The 20399-nt window shown below is 43.4% G+C and overlaps 1 protein-coding gene across 2 annotated transcripts in view; it reads left to right on the top strand.

The window, feature by feature from the left end:
• The first annotated feature begins 11737 nt into the window (after positions 1-11737).
• The window catches only part of Tmem144 (transmembrane protein 144), a 44111-nt gene continuing 35449 nt past the window's right edge, over positions 11738-20399 (top strand). For both annotated transcript variants that reach the window (XM_059265519.1, XM_059265520.1), the window contains exon 1: positions 11738-11842. The gene's annotated coding sequence lies outside the window, so the exon portion shown is untranslated. The remainder of the gene's footprint in view (positions 11843-20399) is intronic.

Genomic DNA, 20399 nt, shown 5'->3' with positions numbered 1-20399 from the left:
GAGAGAGAGAGAGTTCCCATCTTTGTGGTTCACATCCATAATCCCAGCACTTTGGAGGCGGAGGATTGTTGTGATTTTCAAGTCAGCCTAGACTGTACAGTGAGTTGTTCTAGGACAACTAAACTGTCTCAACATGCTTCCTATCACCACTCCATCACCACCCACTCCACCCCCATCAACCTCTCTCCTGTGTCTAGCCACATCCGTCAATTCTCAAGAAACTTTCGACTGGCATAAGCCACCCCATCATTTGCTAGGAGACAGTCAGGTCACTGTTACTAATCCAGTCATCTCCACAAATCACCAAGTTTGGAAACATTGTTTCTGTCCAAACAAGCTCCGGCTTCCTAACACTACTGGATACTGCTACAAAGCCAGACCATAGAGCAAATTTCTTGGACTCCTGGGGACTCAAGGCTGTCAGGGTTGCCTACGGAGCCCTTGTTGGAACTCTTTACCCACATTATTCATCCCAGGCCCATGTCCAAATGGCTGGGAGCTCATGTCATTCTTACTTATTGTTGTATTGGAAAAAATTTCTAAACTGCTCACCCACTCCCTGGCTCCTAGTTTGTCTCACTGCCCATGCCATCCTTCCCCAGGCCTTGCTCTGCTTTCTCCCCCATTCTTGATATCATAGTTCTCTGCCTTGCCCTAGAAGAACTACACTAGCATGCCTGAGAAACACATCATTGAAAATAGCACCACAGTAAGGCTCATGGGGGCACAGACAGGAGGATCATGAGTTAAAAGCCACCCAGAACTACATAGCAAGACTGTCTTTAAAAAAAAAAAACTAATATTAAAAACAAACTATAACTAAAACAGGCAAGGTGTAGTGGTACACACTTTTAATCCCAACATCAGGAGGCAGAGGAAGATGGATCTCTTGTGATTTTGAGGCTAGCCTGGTCTACAAAGCAAGTTCCAAGACAGCTGTAACACAGAGAAATCCTTACTCAAAAAAAAAAAAAAAGAAAGAAAAGAAAAGAAAGAAAGAAGGGAGGGAGGGAGAAAGGAAGGAAGGAAGGAAGGAAGGAAGGAAGGAAGGAAGGAAGGAAGGAAGGAAGAACAAACAAGCAAGCAAAAACCAACTGTAGATAAGGCAGTAGTGAAATCTGATAAACTACCTTGTGCCAGGAAAATAGTTGGGACTAACTAACATGATAAGCGTTTGTCCCAGGGAGGTCATTGTAGAATGGGTAAACATAAGATCAGATTGATACACATAGCTTGAAAGTCAAGGGGGAAAGATGAGGTCGGGCCAAATGTAAAGAGCTTAGCCTGAACAATTACTTCAATATGCACGTGGTATTTGAGAAAGCTGGCATTGTGCCAAGCATGATTCCAATAGCAATTCGCTCACGCCGGCACTACAGGCCAAGTCCACAGATGAGGAAGTGGATGCACAGGTCATGTTAATGACTTGGGCAAAGTTCCTTGCTGTGGCTATTAACTGAGAAGGCACAGAAATTGTCAGGTTCCCTTGCACAGACGCGGAAGAGTTTAGGAGCAGTGTTAGGAGCCTAGCTTTAGACTTTTTAAAGTCTGGAGACTAGTAATTACCCACCATGCCAGGTTCAGCCCTGCTCCTAGCCAGTATTAGTCCTCAGAGACACCATGCAGGGGTTGTACCAGGCTGGCATTCAAGACTCCATTACTTAGTCCTCCACCAGAACTAGAATTAAAAGAAAAAATATACGCCATTTGCCGAAGTCTTTTCTGATTTCTGGGGTGTAAATAGTGTTTACTATTTCCAATTCCAAAGCACCGATGTGAATTTGTTCAATGCAGGGATTGCTGCATGCTCTCCACCCATGCTGGGCCGGGCTGCTGATTCGGGCCTTTAGAATAACTGTAAAGTGCCAGCAAATATCCAGCAATGGAAATTCAGGGCTGCCAAGTGGGAAGGAGAATTTATGGTTGTCGATGTGGCCAAAGTAGTTATGAAAATAATTTAGACTTGGGCTAGAGATTGCATTATAGATGATAAACAGATTAAATTCAAGGATGTGGACTAACAGTGGCTGGATAGCTGCCTGAGTCTCGGCTCTGACAGTGAGTAGAGGTGGAAACAACTGTGTCATAAATCTCAGGATTTCAAAGACAGGCCAGCCCATCAGTCGAAGCCCCAGGAGAAGGTGGAGGAAGATTTCCAGCCCTTGATGTACAGAAGCATCAGAGGTCTCCAGCATCAGGGGGCAGCAGGGTCCTCATGCACTGCATTTGTCAGATAACTTCCCTAAGCCACCAGCTGCAGGATCTCTGGGAGACAATGAAAATAACTGTCTCAAACCAAACTCCAATGCCAGGTGTGGGAGGTTCCCTTCCAGGTGTTGGTCAGGAGGGGTCCAGGCTTACTAAAAGCAATACAGGCTCTTGCCCTCCAGAACTTGATGGTAAGTCCCTACGACTGAAGACACCGCACACGTTGGTCACAGGACACGGAGAAACAAAATGGTGCAGACCTGGAAGCTTCCTTCCTGTTCACTACCTTTCCCATTACTGAAAGATGCTATGCAGGCTGCTGGGGGAGAAAAGTCAACCATCTTACACTGCTGTAACCCTGAGAGCTACAATAATGACCAACCTGGCAAGACATCCCTACTGGAGTAACAGTGTCATGAATGTTACTGGGGTAACCAGACGCTTGCTGATTGGGTTAAGGCCTGCTCCATAGGAGGGAATGAAAATCTCTACTGTAAAGCTTGCCAAGAACCCATTCCTGGGGAGGTTATAGATGCGAAGAGACAGCCTGCTACTACTGTTTTCTAAATGGACACGGTGTCAGACTACCCTATCAATTACTTAGCCTTATACCCTTAGATTGGTGTAGCTCTCAGCCTCATTAGAGAGTTTCTTTTTGCAGTGGACATCAGTCAACACAGAGACTCACAACCGGTTAAAGTACAAAGAATAAAGGGACTACAGAGGGTTCAACCCTAAATGAAGCAGCTGTATTACACCCTGCCCCCGACCTAAGGCTTAGAAGCATTGTAAACCGGGGCAGAAATATTGTAAGAGCTAGAGGTGGGGGTGGACCGCCATGACGTAATGTCTTCTGCCATGACATGACAGGGCAGTTGCACTCATAACTTACAGGAGATGTGGCTACCTGCACTAACAGGTACATGATCAAGCCTGTCAGTATCCCCTCATAGATGAGGGAGGGGTTTAGAAGGACCCACCCCTAACTATAGCTATATTGGCAATTTTAGGTTGCCCATGTTCCAGTGGATGGTTCTATACCCATGTGCATTCGGGCAGCACTAATTGGACTCAATGTGTTCAAGAAGAAGAGGAGGAGGAGAAGGAGGAGGAGGAGGAAGAGGACATGAAGTTGGAAGGGGAACATGGAGAGGTGCTCTAGGAGAAGTTAGAGGTGGGAAGTAAGAGGTGCTCTTGATCCAAATACATTGTATACATATGTCAAATTCTTGAGGAATAACTTTTTAAACCTGTTTCCTGCATGTATATCTGGGTGTGTGTAGAAAACAGATTCTCCTTAAGTCTCCATCTGTGGTGTATGTATTATACATAAATATCAAAGGAAAACAAGGTATCAAGGTGTCTTAAGAATAAGTAGACTGCACATAAGTGTGAGGTAGAATTGAATGTCATAATAGCAATGGGTGACACAGCACTGTAACACGAATCTTAAAAGGTCTTATTAATTAAAAACAAACCCGGGGCCAGCTATTGGGGTGAACGCTGAAAGATCAGAGAAACAGAACAAGCCACAGCTAACCTCACCTCACCAACTTCTCAGCCAAGCTTATTTCCTCAAACTGGAAGCTTCTGAGTCCTCATCCGAATGGGTCTCAGCTGAATTGCTGCTAAAAGCCTAAAAGCTTAAAAGCCTCTAGTTCCTGATCCTCACGCCTTATATACCTTTCTGCTTCCTGCCATCACTTCCTGGGATTAAAAGCATGTGTCTTTCCCAAGGAAGACATGAGATCTCAAGTCTTGGGATTAAAGGCATGTGTCATCCTACCTGGCTCTGTTCCCAGTGTGACCTTGAACTCACAGAGATCTGGATGGATCTCTGCCTCCAGTACGCTAGGATTAAAGGTGTGTGCTACCACTGCCTGACCGCTATGTTTAATATAGTGTCTGTTCTGTTCTCTGACCCTTAGTTAAGTTTATTGGGGTGCACAATATATCAACCACACAGCACTACATAAAGGGTTCACAAATGAGAACTGATGCTGAGACCTGAGTGCTCAGAGGCAAGCCTGATGTCATCAGTAAACATTCAGAGTCCCACACCACCACTGAGAAAACTAACCTCATCCTAATGTGCTGTATCCTGGAAGCTTGGGTCCTGGAACCCTGAGTAGGGGCACCAAAGGAATGAAGAAAACCAGATGCACAGATACATGTAAGAGAAGGTGGGTTCGGGTGGGGTATGCTACCTCTGGTGAAGGGCATCTACTACCCCAGCAACCTGGAACCTCAGCACCTTTATTAGGTGCTGCATATGAGGAGAGGTTAGCTTGTCTCTGTTGGAGGTCTTTGTAGTCTAGCCATCCAGGCTGTAAATATCAGGAAGAGGAAGCCACAGTTGCTAGTCTTTGCATCAGTAAACACTCATACTCCGATGCCGAGGAAAGCTTTGCCATCCCTCTTCTTAAGCCTGGTGCATAATGGAAAATGGATGAAAGGTGCTTGCCACCAAGTCTGAATGCCTTAGTTCGATCCTTAGGATTTACATGATAGATGGAAAGAATAGGCTCTCGTAAGTTGTCTACTGACCTCCACATATATACCAAGTGTCTTAGTTAGGATTTCTATTGCTGTGAAGAGACCATGGTGACTCTTATAAAGGGAAACATTTAATTAAGCCTGGCTTACAGATCAGAGGTTTAGTCCATTATCATCATGAGGGAAAGCATGGTAGCATGCAGGCAGACATGGTACTGGAGAAGGAGCTGAGAGTTCTACATCTTGATCTGCAGGAAGCAGGAAGAGACTGAGACACACTTCCACCAACAAGGCCACACCTTCTAATAGTACCACTCCCTATGGGCCTATGGGGGTCATTTTTATTCAAACTACCACACCATGTGCGTGTCACACATGCAGACACACCCACAATATAAATAAATTTAAAACTAATTAAGGACACATATGAGCACAGGCTGATGAAAGCATAACCAAGAGTGTAGCAACAGGGATGTTTTAAAGTTGAAACTGACATCAGAAGAGATCTGACTAGACACAGAAAGGGAAAAAGAGGCAAAACTGAGAATAATGCTCGCATGTGAGGGTATGAGGAGGAAGTGAGAAGTTTCTAACTAGAGTGAGTCAGTCCATAGTGCCACTTAGGGAGACAAGACTCTAAGAAGGTAATGATAGGAGGGAAAATGTGTGTTCATCAGAACTCTTGATTAGAAATGAGAGAAAACAACTGACTTAGGCAGAAAATGACTTACTGCTGCTCAGAATCCAAGAAAGAATTCAACCAACAACAACAACCAAAAGAAAAAAATGGTGTCGCACACGGTGATAGGTCCTGTAGGTCTTCTCAGGTTGTGCTATACCCTCTATGGTAATGGTACCTCCCTACTTCCCCTGTCTGGGTACAGCTATGTATGACATACTCAAAGCCAGAGAAATAACGTATGATTTGGGTCTGGCAAGACCAGCCCATGCTTTTGGCCAGAGCAGTTAGTTGGCTTACAAGAGGTCATGTGATGTAAGCACACTAATCAAGAGCTGTTATTGGATTTCTCCATTAAGGTTAATATACTTCTCTTGAGAGCCTTTTTCCTTGGGAAGGAAGAAGGATGGGAGTAGCTTGCTGCCATCTTCCTAGTCACCCCAGACAAAGCCTAGCCCCAGAAAACCTGATGGAAACTAACTCAAAAGTTGAGACGAGAAGGGAGAGGCTGGAGAGCTGGCTCATAGTTAAGACCCACTGGCTGCTCTTCCAGAGAACCCAGGTTCTATTCCCGGCAACCACATGGAAACTTCAAATTGTCTGTTCCAGAGGATCTAGTGTCTTCCTCTGGCCTCCGTGGGCACCAGGTATGCACATGGTACACAAACATACATGCAGGGGAAATAATTTTCCCTCATACTGTTGTCATCAATGGGTCCCCAAAACAGAAAGTACCAAATTCTGAGCTGATGTTTGCTGAATGGTAGCCGGAGGACAAACTAGCCACAGAGACTGGGCTGTCACTGGCTGGTCCTCTGTTTCATTTGTAACTTGTGCCTCTGGCTTCTGTCTCCTAGGGGTCTGTCCCTCCCCAGTTGGAAATGAGGCTGCAGAGAGCTCCTTAGTTTCTCTCTTCTTTCTTTCTTTTTCAAGACAGGGTTTCTCTGTGTAGCTTTGCACCTTTCCTGGAACTCACTTTGTAGACCAGGCTGGCCTCGAACTCACAGAGATCCACCTGGCTCTGCCTCCCGAGTACTGGGATTTAAGGCATGCCCCACCACTACCTGGCAAGCTCCTTAGTTTCACTTCTCATCTTTTATCAGAAAAGAACTAACTATCTTTATTCTGTTCAGTCTAAGGAAAGACTGTAATTGACCCACTTCTCACAACATAATAAATAGATCACTTTAACTACATTTTTTAAATAACTAGCTCAGCATGGGCCAAGTTGATATCCTCAAACCAATCACACGGGACCAGTGACATGGGCTCCTGTAAGAAGTGACGATACTCAGTTACACGTTAAGAATAGTGCTAAGAATTATCCATGTTATGTTCCTAGAAGATGGGTGAACACAGCAAGACGTGCTACCAAAACCTGGTGTATTTAAAGATACTGAATTTGAGATACTGTGGAGGATCAAAGGAAATGTGACCCATTGAAATTATTGTTCAAGTCCATAAAAGACAATGCGTGCATTTGATTTTGATGAAACAGGTTGTCTTGACAACTGTCTTAGTTACAGTTACTATTGCTGTGAAAAAAACAACATGACCAAAAGCAACTTGGGGCGGAGCGGGTTTATTTGGCTTACACTTCCTTATCACTCTTCATCGTCAAAGGAAGTCAGGACAGGAACTGAAACAGGGCAGAAACCTGGAGGCAGAAGCTGATGCAAAGGCTATGGAGGAGTGCTGAGAATCATGGAGACAGGACCTTAGAAGTCAACATTCCTGACCAATGTTCTCTAGGCTACACAAGAGACAAAGACACAATACATTTGAAAATTATATCAGATTGTATGTAGGATGGGTATGGGTAAATTTGAGATAGACATTAAAACTATGGGCTGGATTTCAGAAAAGCAATCTGCATACCCCGTGATTAAGAGGTCACGAATAACAGGTAAAAACATCCCAGATGATTGTTAAAGGAGCTTTCAGAGCACTGAAGGGAAATGCAGAGTGTGGTGATCTTTGGGCATGTGAATGAAAAGCTGGGGAGAGGGAGAAATCAGTGGCAGCCCACACTGCTGAAGGGTCACAGAGAATTTATTACTGGCTCTGGAAACACAGCTTCCACCGGTGGTTTGTCAGGCTCCATGGAGTGGTGGGTGAGTGAGAAAGGCGAGTCCCACGGCTTGGTTATTGAGCCTTGAACGCCAACAGATCAGAAAAAGCTTTCAGTCTAAGTGTACAATTGTCCTTCTTGCCAACAGGTGGAGAGAAAGAACTCTAGACAAAGGAACTGCGTTTTTATTTTCACGTTGGATTTGTCATCCGCATGAATGTTTGGTTTTCACTAATAAGCACAGCCAGTTGTTTCTCAAGTGTATCTGCTTGCTCGCTCGCGCGCCCCCCTCCCCAGTTATTTGGCAACTCTAAAACTGTTTCTTACTGGTGTTACCAGTTTGTGAAATAGAATAGCTCCCAGGTGAGATCCTAAAGAGAGACATCAATGTGTTCAGCATGAAACGGGACATTTACTAGAGAAATAGCAGGGACAGAGCCAAATGAAAAGACTTAGATTTCGGGCATTCAAATCCACAAGTCACAGTTGACCAGCAGTGGTGAGCGGAACTTCTGAATGTTCACTGCTTCAAATCCTTACTCCACTACATGCTTTGTGTCAAGGTAAGGGTCCAAAGAAGGCACATAATCTCACAAAACACTTTGAAAAATGTGTTAAGAGTCAATAACACAGTCACCAGAATCAGAGCTAAGAACTTAACTAAAGCTTAAGACTAACATTAACATTATACAGACTGAACATGATATAGTTAAAAGTAATGTGTATGTATACGCATACGCACACACATGCACACATACACCACACATACACACACAACATATACACACACATACACACACACACACACACACACACACACACACACACACACATGCAATAACACTGAAGAAAGGTCCTGAATTTGAAGGAGAGTGAGGAGGGGTATTGAAAAGATTTGGAGGTAAGAAAGGAAAGGAAGAAATGTTGTAATTATCCTATAATCTCAAAAGCTTTATAAAGATAAACCAAAAAATAATAATACTAAGGAAACAAGACATGTCAATCATCAAGGTATTTTTAGTTTAAATATAATTCAGGCCTAAAAATGTTTATTATTGTGGAACTCTGGATCAAGTGATATCATTATATATTTTGATATTAAAAAAAGAACTAGCAATATAGAGTAAATTACTCCTTGAGCCGAGGACCCTCATCCATAACATCAGTCACAGGCTGTAACTAGCAAAGCAGTCTAGGAACTGGACAAGATAACACAGAGGAAAGTCTTTGCGCGGAGAAGATACTCCATCATTTTGATCCCTGGTTAGTACAGGCAATGACAACTTTGTTCCTGGGCTTTTCCATTGACACCTTTCCTCTTTCTCACTGTGTCAACCCCTCTCGGATCCCCTGTTGCATCATATTAAGGATGCACCCTCTCACATCCTGACTGCCCCCCTCACTGGCTCTGGGGGACACAGGGGCAGGCCAACAAGTGAGGTCACTGGGGGATTCTGTTTTCTTCTGCAGTGTTATATTCCACTTTAGGTTGAATTCCATCGTTTTACATTTTTGAACATGAGCAGTTGGCCGTTTCCAGTCTCAAGACTGGTATTTAACTAAACAGGCTGTTCTCATCTTAGAAAATCACGGAGTTCTTTATTCACATCTAAGGCAGGTTTGATTCCTGACAAAAGACCTGTGGGCTGAGGTCAAGCGTCATTCGACCTGCGTGTGAAACAAAAATAAGCCAGACCTCTGAGAATTTTTATCTCTTTTCTGTTTTCTCACATTTTTTTCCCAGTCAGTTGTTTTTTTGTTAATGTCTTTTTTTCCGCCCCCCCCCCCCCCGTGTGTCACTTGGTTTCGTTGGTAAGTTTTGAGTACTGCTTGCCAGAGAGAAGACACAGAAGATGAGGCCATATTTCTAAGAGTGTGAACAAACTGCAGCAGGAAAACAATGTCCTAGTCCCAACAGAATCCCCGAGGCCAGCGGCTCCTGTCAGGCGTTGCATCCACGAACACGTGGGAAGAGCACCCCCTCGTGGGAGATTCCCGTTACAGCAACAGTAGGTCTCCAGACAACTGTAGGGCTAGTAGATCAAGTTAGAGCTAGGAGATTCCCGTTACAGCAACAGTAGGTCTCCAGACAACTGTAGGGCTAGTAGATCAAGTTAGAGCTAGGAAGAGCACCAAGTCGCCACTAAGGACCCCCTGACTGCACACCTTGGATGTGAGAATTTCTAAACATGCTTCAGGAGGTTATCTAATCGGAATGCTAGAATCAAAATGCTCTCATTCTGCATACAAAGGCTTTGTTCCCACCTTTGGCTAGCATACAGCAAAAAAAAGGACACTTGGATGACCCGGGAGAGGACAGTGACTTATGCCTGACATGTTGAACACTAGTAGGTTCTAGTAAGCCAGTAACATTGTTCCAAACGGTAAAATATTTCTTGGACCAAGCAACAAACTTCTTGGAAAGTATTGTTTCTTCCCAGTGCACACTACAGCCATTAAACTGCTAAGATGTAACTATCCAGTTTTTGAAATGACAGCTTTCTTACTGAGCAGCTTCATTCTCTAACATCATGGACGCTCAGGAACGTTGCTGATGGAACTATTCCAGGAATAATGAAAAGTCCGAATCTTGTGCGGAAGAGTAAAATCCCCACACAGTGAAGAGCATTGATTTGTTACTCCACCTGGGAGCTTCAGAGGAAGGTGTGGTATGTAAACACATTTGACATCATAGTTTCCAAGGAAACAGGTCTGCTTCACTGTCCAGAAATGACGTTGACTGCTTCCACTCACTCCCAGACCACTAGAACACTTCATTGGATTGCACCCACACCCTTTCGGTGGTCTCCCCTGGCCTTTTTCTCCAGAGAGACACCCAATGGTTCCTCTGATAGTGCTCTCCTTGCCCCCTTCCCTCACACTGCAGTGAGTCAGTTAACCTAACTCAGTCACTCAATGCTTGTGTTCTGGCTAGTCTTGGGTTGATTGGGCAAGGACAAGACTTGGTTTGTGTGTATGTGTGTGTGTGTGTGTATTTACATATCTGTGGGTGGGTGGGTGTGTTTGTACAGATGGGCATGTACTTGTGTGCCTGCGCTTGGGGAAGCGCAAAGTTCATGGCAGAGTCATTCGAGGTCACTCTCCACCTTGTTTATGGAGGATCTCTCACTGAGCTTGCCAATTTGGGCTGGCTTCCCCAGGGATCCCGTCTCTGCTTCCCAGGTGCAGGCAGCCACCACAGCAACTTCTACATGAATGCTAAAGATCCGAACCCTGGTCCTCACACTTGCACAGTGAGGGCTTATCCTACCGAGCCATTGCCACAGCCCGATCTGCTTATAATTGCTTCTTTTGAACACTCATAATTATCTTCATCTTGTTCTCTTCCATATGCAGAAATAATAAAGTAATCTAACTGCAAACCAAAGAATGGTCTAGAAGTTTCCATACCATCATATAGCAAGCCCATGAAGCTAGAAAAATAACTGCTTATCATAATATATATCATATAAATACTTTATCATAGTGTACACACACACACTTTTTTTTCACTTAATCAAAACTCGGGGGCTGTGCCTCTTAGAACAGTAGTCCAAAAGATGATGGTTCAATTTTCTCTCCTTTAAGATGTAACGAAGCACCAGGCGGTAGTGGCGCACTCCTTTAATCCCAGCACTGGGAAGGCAGAGGCAGGCGGATCTCTGTGAGTTCAAGGCCAGCCTGATCTACAGAGTGAGTTCCAGGAAAGACTCCAAAGCAACACTCAAAAAAAAAAAAAAAAAAGATGTAACTAAGCAAGATTGGTGACAATAAGCACTGAGTCACCTGCAAGACAATACAGTGGGATGCTCAAACCACGTGTAAAGGCCCATCTCCTTAGTGGTCCTGACTCTTGATCTACAACCATGTTTCCTGCTTCACTGAGAGGCAGGAAAGGCCTGGAGAATGTGTGCACGAGTTCTTCCACCACAACCTCCTGCCATCCCCCTGCCTTCCCATCACTGCACTGTGCGTTGTTACCAGTGCATCGGGGTCCCTGACAACGCGGTTTCCTAGACTTCTGCACTGGGTTAGCTCCATGTGTGTCTGTGTAGGAACACTGGTCCCATAAGTCTCCTCCTTCTTTCTCCTGGGTGCCAGCCAGCCTCCAAACTGCCCTCGGTGATGCTGTCCTCTCGGTGTCCCCGCCACCCTGTGGTCTGTCCTGACCGCTCTGAACTAGAGATAAACAGTGTGATGAACAAGAGAGCACTGAAGAGTGCCAGCATGTGACTTCAGAGGCTAGGTCACAAAGGACAATGGACACGCTCAATTCCCTACACCTGTCAGTCTGTGCAAAGCCAGCACCGTGTCAGACTATTCCAGCAGCCCATGTGAAGAGGAACTGAGGTCTCCAGCCAGCATTAGAGCAGCCCATAGGGATGCAAGTAAGCCACCATCTCCAACCCCAACCACACCTCGGAGACTTATGCCCGAACCCCAACATCGAGACCCTCAAAGACTGTGGAAGACAGCAAAGCTTTCGTATTTTTTTAATGTTATACACTTGGGGTGTCTGTAAAAGATGACTTTCATATGTCCTGTGATTGAAATATTCTAGGCACTCCATTTTTCTCAGAATAGCCAATCTTTTCAGCGGTCCAGCAGGCCCCTCCCCCTGCCCAGCCCCTCGGCCTTTCTAGCCTTGTTTTCCACAACTCTTCTCTCCTCATGACTACCACAGCTTCAGCTGCAGCCACACCCTGCCATTCCTCAGGTGGCCTCTGGGCCTCTTTAGAGGCCACTCCTCCCCTATCTCTTTTTCCCCTTATCGCTGGTTAACATACCATAGATATCATTCATTATCTGGTGTCTCTTATTTGACTGTAAGCTAAATTGATACAGAGTTGTTGTTTGTTTGTTTTTTAATTTATTCCCAATGTCCTGAACCATGCCTGGTTTATAGCGGTTACTTCACAGAAATTTCTCAAATGAACACATATTTAGAACACAGGAGCCCCCAGGTACACATAGATCCACGGCCTGTGATCTTACTACTTTGAAAGCTGAGGCGAAAGGATCATGAGTCTGGGACCAGCCTAAGCTTCAGACAAAAATAATGAACAAGGGGTAGGAATGAGAAGGAGCTCAGTGGCAGAATGTTTGCCAACATGCCCAAGGCTCTGGGTTCTATCCCTAAAGCAGTCCACACTCATCAACACAGCTGCCTGTAACCCCAGCTCCGGAGGCTCCACTCCTCGGGCCTCAGTGGGCGCCTGTACTGATATATAAATAATCACACCACCACCACCATCACACACACATATAATTTAAATTTTAAAAAAGAAAAGTTTAGAAACGTATAAGTAAGTAGTATTAATACTTTCTTAATCTCAAAGTAAGTGGTTAAAAGTATACTTGGTTTATTTCTAGAACTGTTAACACTGTGAGGGATACAGCTTTAATTCTTGGTGAACACTGTTTTAAAAAGTTAGTAAAGGTAATAGTTTTATTCTTTATTGAGGTAACCTTTATTGTAAAACATTTCATATGGGAAATATGTCCTAGGAAGGGCAGAAACATTTATTTCAACACAGCACCATCAATTTTCAATCATATTCTTCCTGATATACATTGTTCTTGAAAATGTTAATTGTTTCGATTTTATGATAAACTCTTCTTGAAAAGAGTATATTGAAGATGATAAAATTAGTTGATTTTTGATTAGTGGCTTGAAATAACCCATTCCAGACATGTCAATAAGGTGACAAGGTTGTGTTAGCAAACTATCAATTCACAGTGAGGAATAATAGACCTCAGTGGCGGTGCTAGGGAGCAGCTCCTTCCCCCGTCTAGAAGGCGGATAATAAGAGAGTCAGGCCTAGGTAGGTGGGTGGTGGCAGAGCCACATGCAGAGACCTGGCACATCTCCCTGTTCAGTTTTCCTGTTCAAGTTACTGACATGGAACAAACAATTCAGGGGACACTCAGAAAACCCACGCACATGCCCGACAATCTGACCCTTCAAGGAAGGCAGATGTGCCTCTGCCCGCTCCCTTCACTTAGGTGCATTTGGAGCCCTGGCCTAAGGCAGGTTTCTCAGTTTTTCCAAATATCAAGGTGTCACCTTCTCATGGCCTCTGGACCAACAAGGATCCAAATGCAGGTCAAATGCAATGTGGGGAAATGCTCTATATTCTTCAAGAAGAAATGTTATACCTGAGTGCAAGATCCAACACACATGTGCCATCAGCCATCGTGTGATGAGGGGAAGAGTGACGCTCTGATCCCTGTGTAAAGAAAAAAAAAGGGGGGGGGGGTGAAGCCTTACAGAGAAGATCTACTGATTAGCCAGACATCCAGGGAAAGCAACTAGTCACTGTTGTGGGGTGATTATGCTTCCTGCCCTGAAGAACCACAGGTTACTTCAGTTTCAAAGATAGTAAACTGTGCCTCTGGAACCCAGACAGCAACGTCAGCCTGGAAATCGTTCACTCGTGCCAGGCAATGGTGATGTACGCCTTTTATTCTAGCACTCGGGCGGCAGAGGCAGGCAGATCTCTGTGAGTTCGAGGCCAATAAAGTGAGTTCCAGGACAGCCAGAGCTATACAGAGAAACCCTGTCTCAAAAAACCAAAAAGGAAGGAAGGAAGGAAGGAAGGAAGGAAGGAAGGAAGGAAGGAAGGAAGGAAGGAAGGAAGGAGGGAAGGAAGAAAATTGTCCACTCCAGAGAACCTAGTGAAGGGAAATGAGCTTGAATGGTGGAGTGTGGATCATGGCCTCAGTTGCTTTAGAAGTCAGTGGCTACAGCCTTCTCTCTCTTCTTTTAAGTCTTTCAGGAAAAATTTGACAGGATGCTGTTGAAGCTGGTGGGGGAGGGAAGGAAAGAAGAGAGGGGGCAGAGAAAGAAAACAAGCTAAGGATTTAACTTCTTTTAAAGCACGAAAAAGCATGGTTACATAATGCAACAAGATCAGCAGATTTGGCTCTGCCTCCACACCATTCTTAATTTCTCATTATATATGGAAATCCTCCAAGCGGAAAGCAGAATCACTCAGTTTGAAATCATTCAGAAAATAGAGGACATAAGTAAATAGCTGAGATTTAAAAACAAAAACAAAAACAAAACAAAACAAAAAACCTCCCACACTCGCATACTGCAAGAAGTCCTGCCGGCAAGCAAGCGTTCAGAGAGTCCACATGGAAAACTGAGCAGAGAGCGCAAAGTTCCCATTCAGCCCTCTTCTCCAGCTGCCTTAGCACTGTGCCTCTGTGTATGAAATGTGTTGAAAGTTATGCAGCACTGACACATTATTCTGAAGAAATAAAAGCATAAATTGTACCTTAGAGTTAATCTTTACCTTGTATGTTGTACAAGATATAGTCAATTTAACTTGCCGGTCCAAGTGAGCTTGGGAAGCAAAAAGATTCTGTTGTTTTTGGATGAAATATCATGTAACTACTAAACTGGGTCCAGTTTAGCTGTGTCCTTCCTGGATTCTTATCTGTATCTGTCTATTCCAGTAGAGTGGTGAAGACCTAATTAATCTCCCTCACTACAATTTACTCCTGTTTGCCTCACGTGCTTGGACACTGCTGTGAGGCTCATAGGCAGGCTCCTTGTGTTTTACTGTAAAACTGGCTTCTTCAACATTACACAATGCTCCTCTTTATCTCTGGTAATCCCCTGGTCTGCTCTCCTTTGAAGATAAAATTGGTACTCCAGCTTCCTCTGGATCTTTGTCCGTCTTTCTAAATCGGTATACTTATTAACAACATTAAGGTGAGTTTTTCATCAACAACATATACTTAGGTCCTGAATTTTAGTCTTTGTTACTCTTTGCTTCTCATTGATCCCTCTTTTTTTCTGCCTTCTCTAGTTTTAATTCTACACTTGTAAGATTCCATTTTCTCCCTTTTCTTACTATATCAATACACATCTTTTGGAAAACTTCGTAGGGATTGCTCTAATTATTTGGGTGTTTTTTTTTAATCTCCCAATAGATGTTTTCAACTACTTTTAGTCTACTATTAAATAATACCATGACTGCATAATTTAACAGAATCAGCGGAGTGTTTTCAGCTGTAGCACAGTGCCCTGTGTGGTGACACACACCCACAATGCTAGCACTCAGGAGATCGCCAGAGGATGATTAGGATTATGACACCCAACATGAGCTATATGGTGAGAATTTAGGGCTGGGATGCAGCTCAATAAGGCCACAAGTTCAATTCAGAATTATACAAAGAAAATTAAAAAGCAACCTATTACGCTTCCCAGGCAGGTCAAGCTCTGTCTTATAGATCGTTTCCGAAGCTCCCTCCTGCCCCTTGGAGTCTGACATTCACAAATAACCATCATTATTGAAATTAAAAGATTTAGCTGCACCTTTATACCCTTTCTGAAGCTTTTCCTTCATGGAAGTCTGAGTTTCTGATCTATATCATATTTCTTCTCTCTGGAGAATTTTAATATTTCTTCCAACACTGGTCTACCAAAAGTTTTAAAAGGTTTTGTTTGTCTTAGGAAAAATCTTCATTTCTTCGCTGAAAAAAATATCTCCAATCCTCACCTTGAAAACCCAATGAGGTTTATAAAAGTAAAACTCACCCACCTGCGGGTGCCCCCTAGCACTACTCCACTCACCCAGAGTTCCCAGGTATAGTCAGTGGACCCTTGTACCAATTTGCTAGAGACTCATCATTCACCTCCCAGCCTGTCACTGGCTCTGAAGACTCTTCCTCCTCTGAAGAGATGTGATTCTGGGTATTCACTGAGCTCTTCAGTTGTCAGGCAAGAAGTTCAAGCTGTGATCTCAATTCTCTTCTCTAAAGAAGAGCGTTGGTTTTCAGTTTGCGCCATATTGTTCTTGTCATAAATGAAGAGAAGACTGCCAAGCCCTTCGAGTGGCACAGCAAACACACAAACTACAAATCCTAGTGTTTTATACAGTTTGTAACTTTGACCACATAAAAAGACGAAGAAAAGCAGATGCTTAAGATTAAATAACTTTTCTAATTTTATTTATAAGGAAATGGATGAACTGGAAACCATAATGTAAAATGATATAATCCAGACTCAGAAAGACCCTGTTTTCTCTGATGTGCAGAATCCAGATTTAAACAGGAATGTACATGTCCATGAAAGCAAAAGGGGAAGGATGTGGGATGAGGATGAGGATGAGGTTTAAGAGGCTGGGAGAAGAGAGAACAAGAGAGGGTGATAGGAAAACAAAGAACATTCAAGTGTCTTCTCTCATATGCAGAGTCTACATGTAAGTGTGTGTGCATGTGAGACAGAGAGAGACAGAGAGAGAGAGAGAGAGAGACAGATAGACAGACAGACAGAGGAGGAGAGAGTGAAGGGGGAGTCAGAGTGGGAGGAGAGAGAGAAGGAGAGAGAGGGAGAAAGAGAGAGAGAAGAGAGAGAGAGCAAGCAGGACTATTGCTCCTTAGTGGTAAGGAGGTTTGGAGATGTAAATGGAAAGTCTAAAGAGTCTTACCAGTGTGCCATATGTTAACAAGGAATTTGTGGGTCACTCTTTTGGGTTCTCAGGCTTATCAATAAAATTTACTCATCGACTCAGAAGAACACTCTCGAAGAAGGAGTTTAAAAAAAAAGGCCTGGGACAAGCAAGCTCCAAAGTGGACCCAGAGGAGGAAGATGGAGCAGAGGAAACCCAGCCATTTGAAGGCAGTCACATTGTGGATGATGGAGGGTGGCTTCTGAGAAATAGAGGGGAAAAGCCCAAAATACCATGGAAAGCATATGTATTCTTTGTCCAAAATCCTAAAGAAAGAGACAGAAAAGGATAGAAAGGAAAAGTTACAGCTTTCTGAGACCAGATTCAAAAAGGCAAAAAGGTAACTAAGCCTCATGGAGGGCCACTCTATAAAGACCACACCAGAGGTGTGAGAAAGGCATATTATCTCAATAAAGCAATAATTATTCTTCCCATCTCTTCAACATTCCTTAAAGTAAATCAGCCTTTCTCAGGTGTTGTCTCTGAGCCTGGTGACTGACCAGCCCAGCTGGATTAACTCTCATGTTTTCGTTATCTTGGAATGTTAGGTCTCCACCCAGGCCATTGAAATATGTTCCCCCTTGAGACTCAGCAGAGCCCCAGTAAAGACTTCTGTAGCATCCCCTGTAGTCAGACTTTGGACTGCCAGCTCCCTAATAATGACATGGAGACTTCTTATTAAGTATGAAAGCTTGGCCTTAGCTTAGGCTTGTTCCCAACTAGCTCTTAAAACTTAAATTAACTCGTTTATATTAATCTACATTCTGTCATGTAGTTGGTTACCTCTCCTCAGCATTGTACATCTGACTTCCTCTGAGTCTCGCTGTCGAATCCCCCACACAAGATTCTCCTTTCCTCTCCCCCTGGTGGCATCTTCAGACCCCACCTCTATTATAATTCTCTCACTGCTTCTGTCCCATGCATTTCCCTCTTCCACCAAAGTCCCAAGACCCTAACTGTTCTCCCCCAAAGGCTGGAATCAATTTCTTTCAAATTTCTGTTCATGTTGATATTTTGACATTTCCCCACAAATCACAATTGGCCTTTGTATCAACCAAAATGGTGAAGGCCTTCTAAAAGTTTTTCAACTTATGTTTCATAAGAAAAAATACTACCTACGGCAACTACAGCACTATGAAATCTATTCCTTAAATAATGAGACCTAAAACTCAAAATTATTCCTTGACCACAGTATAGATGCTGTGTTAGCAGGCATCGTATTCATTTCCAAGAGGGTGCCTGGGTATTTTAAGTGTAGTTTTTTTCTTCCCTATCACTACTAAGAGCTTAGAATATTCAGTAAATCACATGGCAAACTGATTGCCAACACCCAGACTTTGTTGTTCCATTCTTGGAGCACAGGCCAGATAGATTTAGCTCCCTTCCTAATAAGTGGATATTGGTTTCACTAAAATCACCAGCAGCATTAGCCAGCCTCTTCCCTAGACCTTTGAAGCCAGGTGTTGACTGTAACAACCCTAGATGGCATCTTCCTCCAAGAGAAGATTGCTTCCTCTCCACTGAAAATCCATTGTGTGACACAATGATCCTTTGTTTATCTTTGCAAGGCCTTCTGGGTAACTTACTGCAGCTTTGGCATCAGCACCTGCTGTTTTGCCTTGCTTGTTGTTATGGAAACCATGTCTTCATTTTATGCACCAACCTTGGTTACCATAAAATGTTTCTTTTCATCTTCTTTTCCTATCTTCTTCTCAAGGTCTTCCTTAATTGAAGAGAGCTGGAGCTTCTCTCTGAAGCAGTCTTCACTGTGAGGGAATGTTGTGGCCACCTTGATTGTGTATCTAAACAGCTAAAATTTCTCCGTGTTAGCAGTAAGGCTCTTTCATTGCGTCGTTGGTTCATTGACTGGAGTAGCACTTCCTATATTTGTTTTCGTTAACGTGTATTGATTGTACCTGCATTAATACAAGTATTGACATGTATTGATTGAACCTCTTTAGGAGGCTCCACCTATGTCTATACATGCACACAATATGCACCAATCAAATCCACCTTCCCCCGTACCCTTCCCAGTCCCTGAAATCACTGTTGTACTAGAGAGACAACACTTCTCAGTCTCCATGTGAGTGAGAGCATTCGGTGCTTGTCGTCTAGCTTGTTTCACTTAATGGAATATCCTCCAGCTCCATCCATTGCGCTGCAAACAGCAGGACTTCATCCTCCTTTACCAATGAGTCTGTGCGTGTATACACCTCACTTTCATTACCAGTTTGGAGTCCTGCAATAAACTTGAGCACACAGGCTTGTCTTCAGTGTGCTCACCTCATTTTCTTCGGATTTGTACCCAGAAGAAGTGGGGTAGCTTGATCCGATTCAGTTTTTGTTGTTATTTCCTTGTTCCTTGGTGCTCATGATGTATCCCGGGGACTTGAGCATGCTACGTAAGCATTGTACCAGGGAGCTAAGATCAAAGTCCTGTTTTTTATGCTGTCTTTTTTTTTCTGAGCCTCCATACTGTTGTACACAGAGGAGAACTAGTTTACATTCCCACCAACAGCTTGGAAGAGTTTCTTTTGCCGCATCAACTTGCCAATAGTTGTTCATAAGTCATATGCACATGCACACACACATGCACACAGAGAGATGATAGATGATTGATAGATAAATAGATATGTAAACATGAAATGGACCAAATACCTAAATGTAAAACCTCATACTCTGAAATCACTAGAAAAATATTATAGGGACAACATTTCCAAACACTGGTTGCAGGCAATGATTTTCTGAATAGGTACACCCAAACTCAGGAAAGGATAGCAAGAACTGACAGATAAGATTTTACCAAATTGAGAAGTTCTGCACAGCAAAGAACAACAGGTGTAGACAACCTACAAAACCGGAGATGACATTTACCAACTTTTTATTTGAAAGTTCATATCCAGAATACATAAAGATGGCAAAGGACTGGAGACATAGCTCAGTGAGAAGCATTTGCTTACTGTGTGCTAAGGTCCTGGGTTCCATCTCTAACACTAGGAGGAGAAAGCTTTGTCTTCCTTATGGTACCCCAAAACAGTTAAAAAAGTGACATGAAAGATGGCTGGTCACCATAGCAGCTATGGTAATAACAATGCAAACCACTGAACTAACTAGTATGTGGGTTTACCAAAATGTAACATACATGTATCGAGTGTATACTTTTGGGAAACAATGGTGCTGATAGACTTGCTTGATGTAAGGTTGCTAAAACCCCTCAATTTAATGTGAAAACTTAAAGAAATTAATTAATAGTAAAGTACATAAAACTGAACTCAATAAGCAATCTCTGCCTACAGTCTGTATGCCCATAAACAGAGAGTTGTTTCTCAATATTCTCAGTTGCTAAATTAATCACTTCACTTAAGAAGATGCTTAGCTTCTTTCATTCATTAATGCTCTGCCTCCCAGTGTGGATGTCTGATGCATGTCGCGTTGGAAGCAAGGCTTCCTTTCCAGAAACCTTATCTTTAACGTCTCCACT

The sequence above is a fragment of the Peromyscus eremicus genome, chromosome 6 (genome assembly GCF_949786415.1).
Source record: "Peromyscus eremicus chromosome 6, PerEre_H2_v1, whole genome shotgun sequence".
Classification (NCBI taxonomy): Eukaryota; Metazoa; Chordata; class Mammalia; order Rodentia; family Cricetidae; genus Peromyscus; species Peromyscus eremicus.
This window is presented reverse-complemented; position numbering and strand designations above follow the sequence as displayed.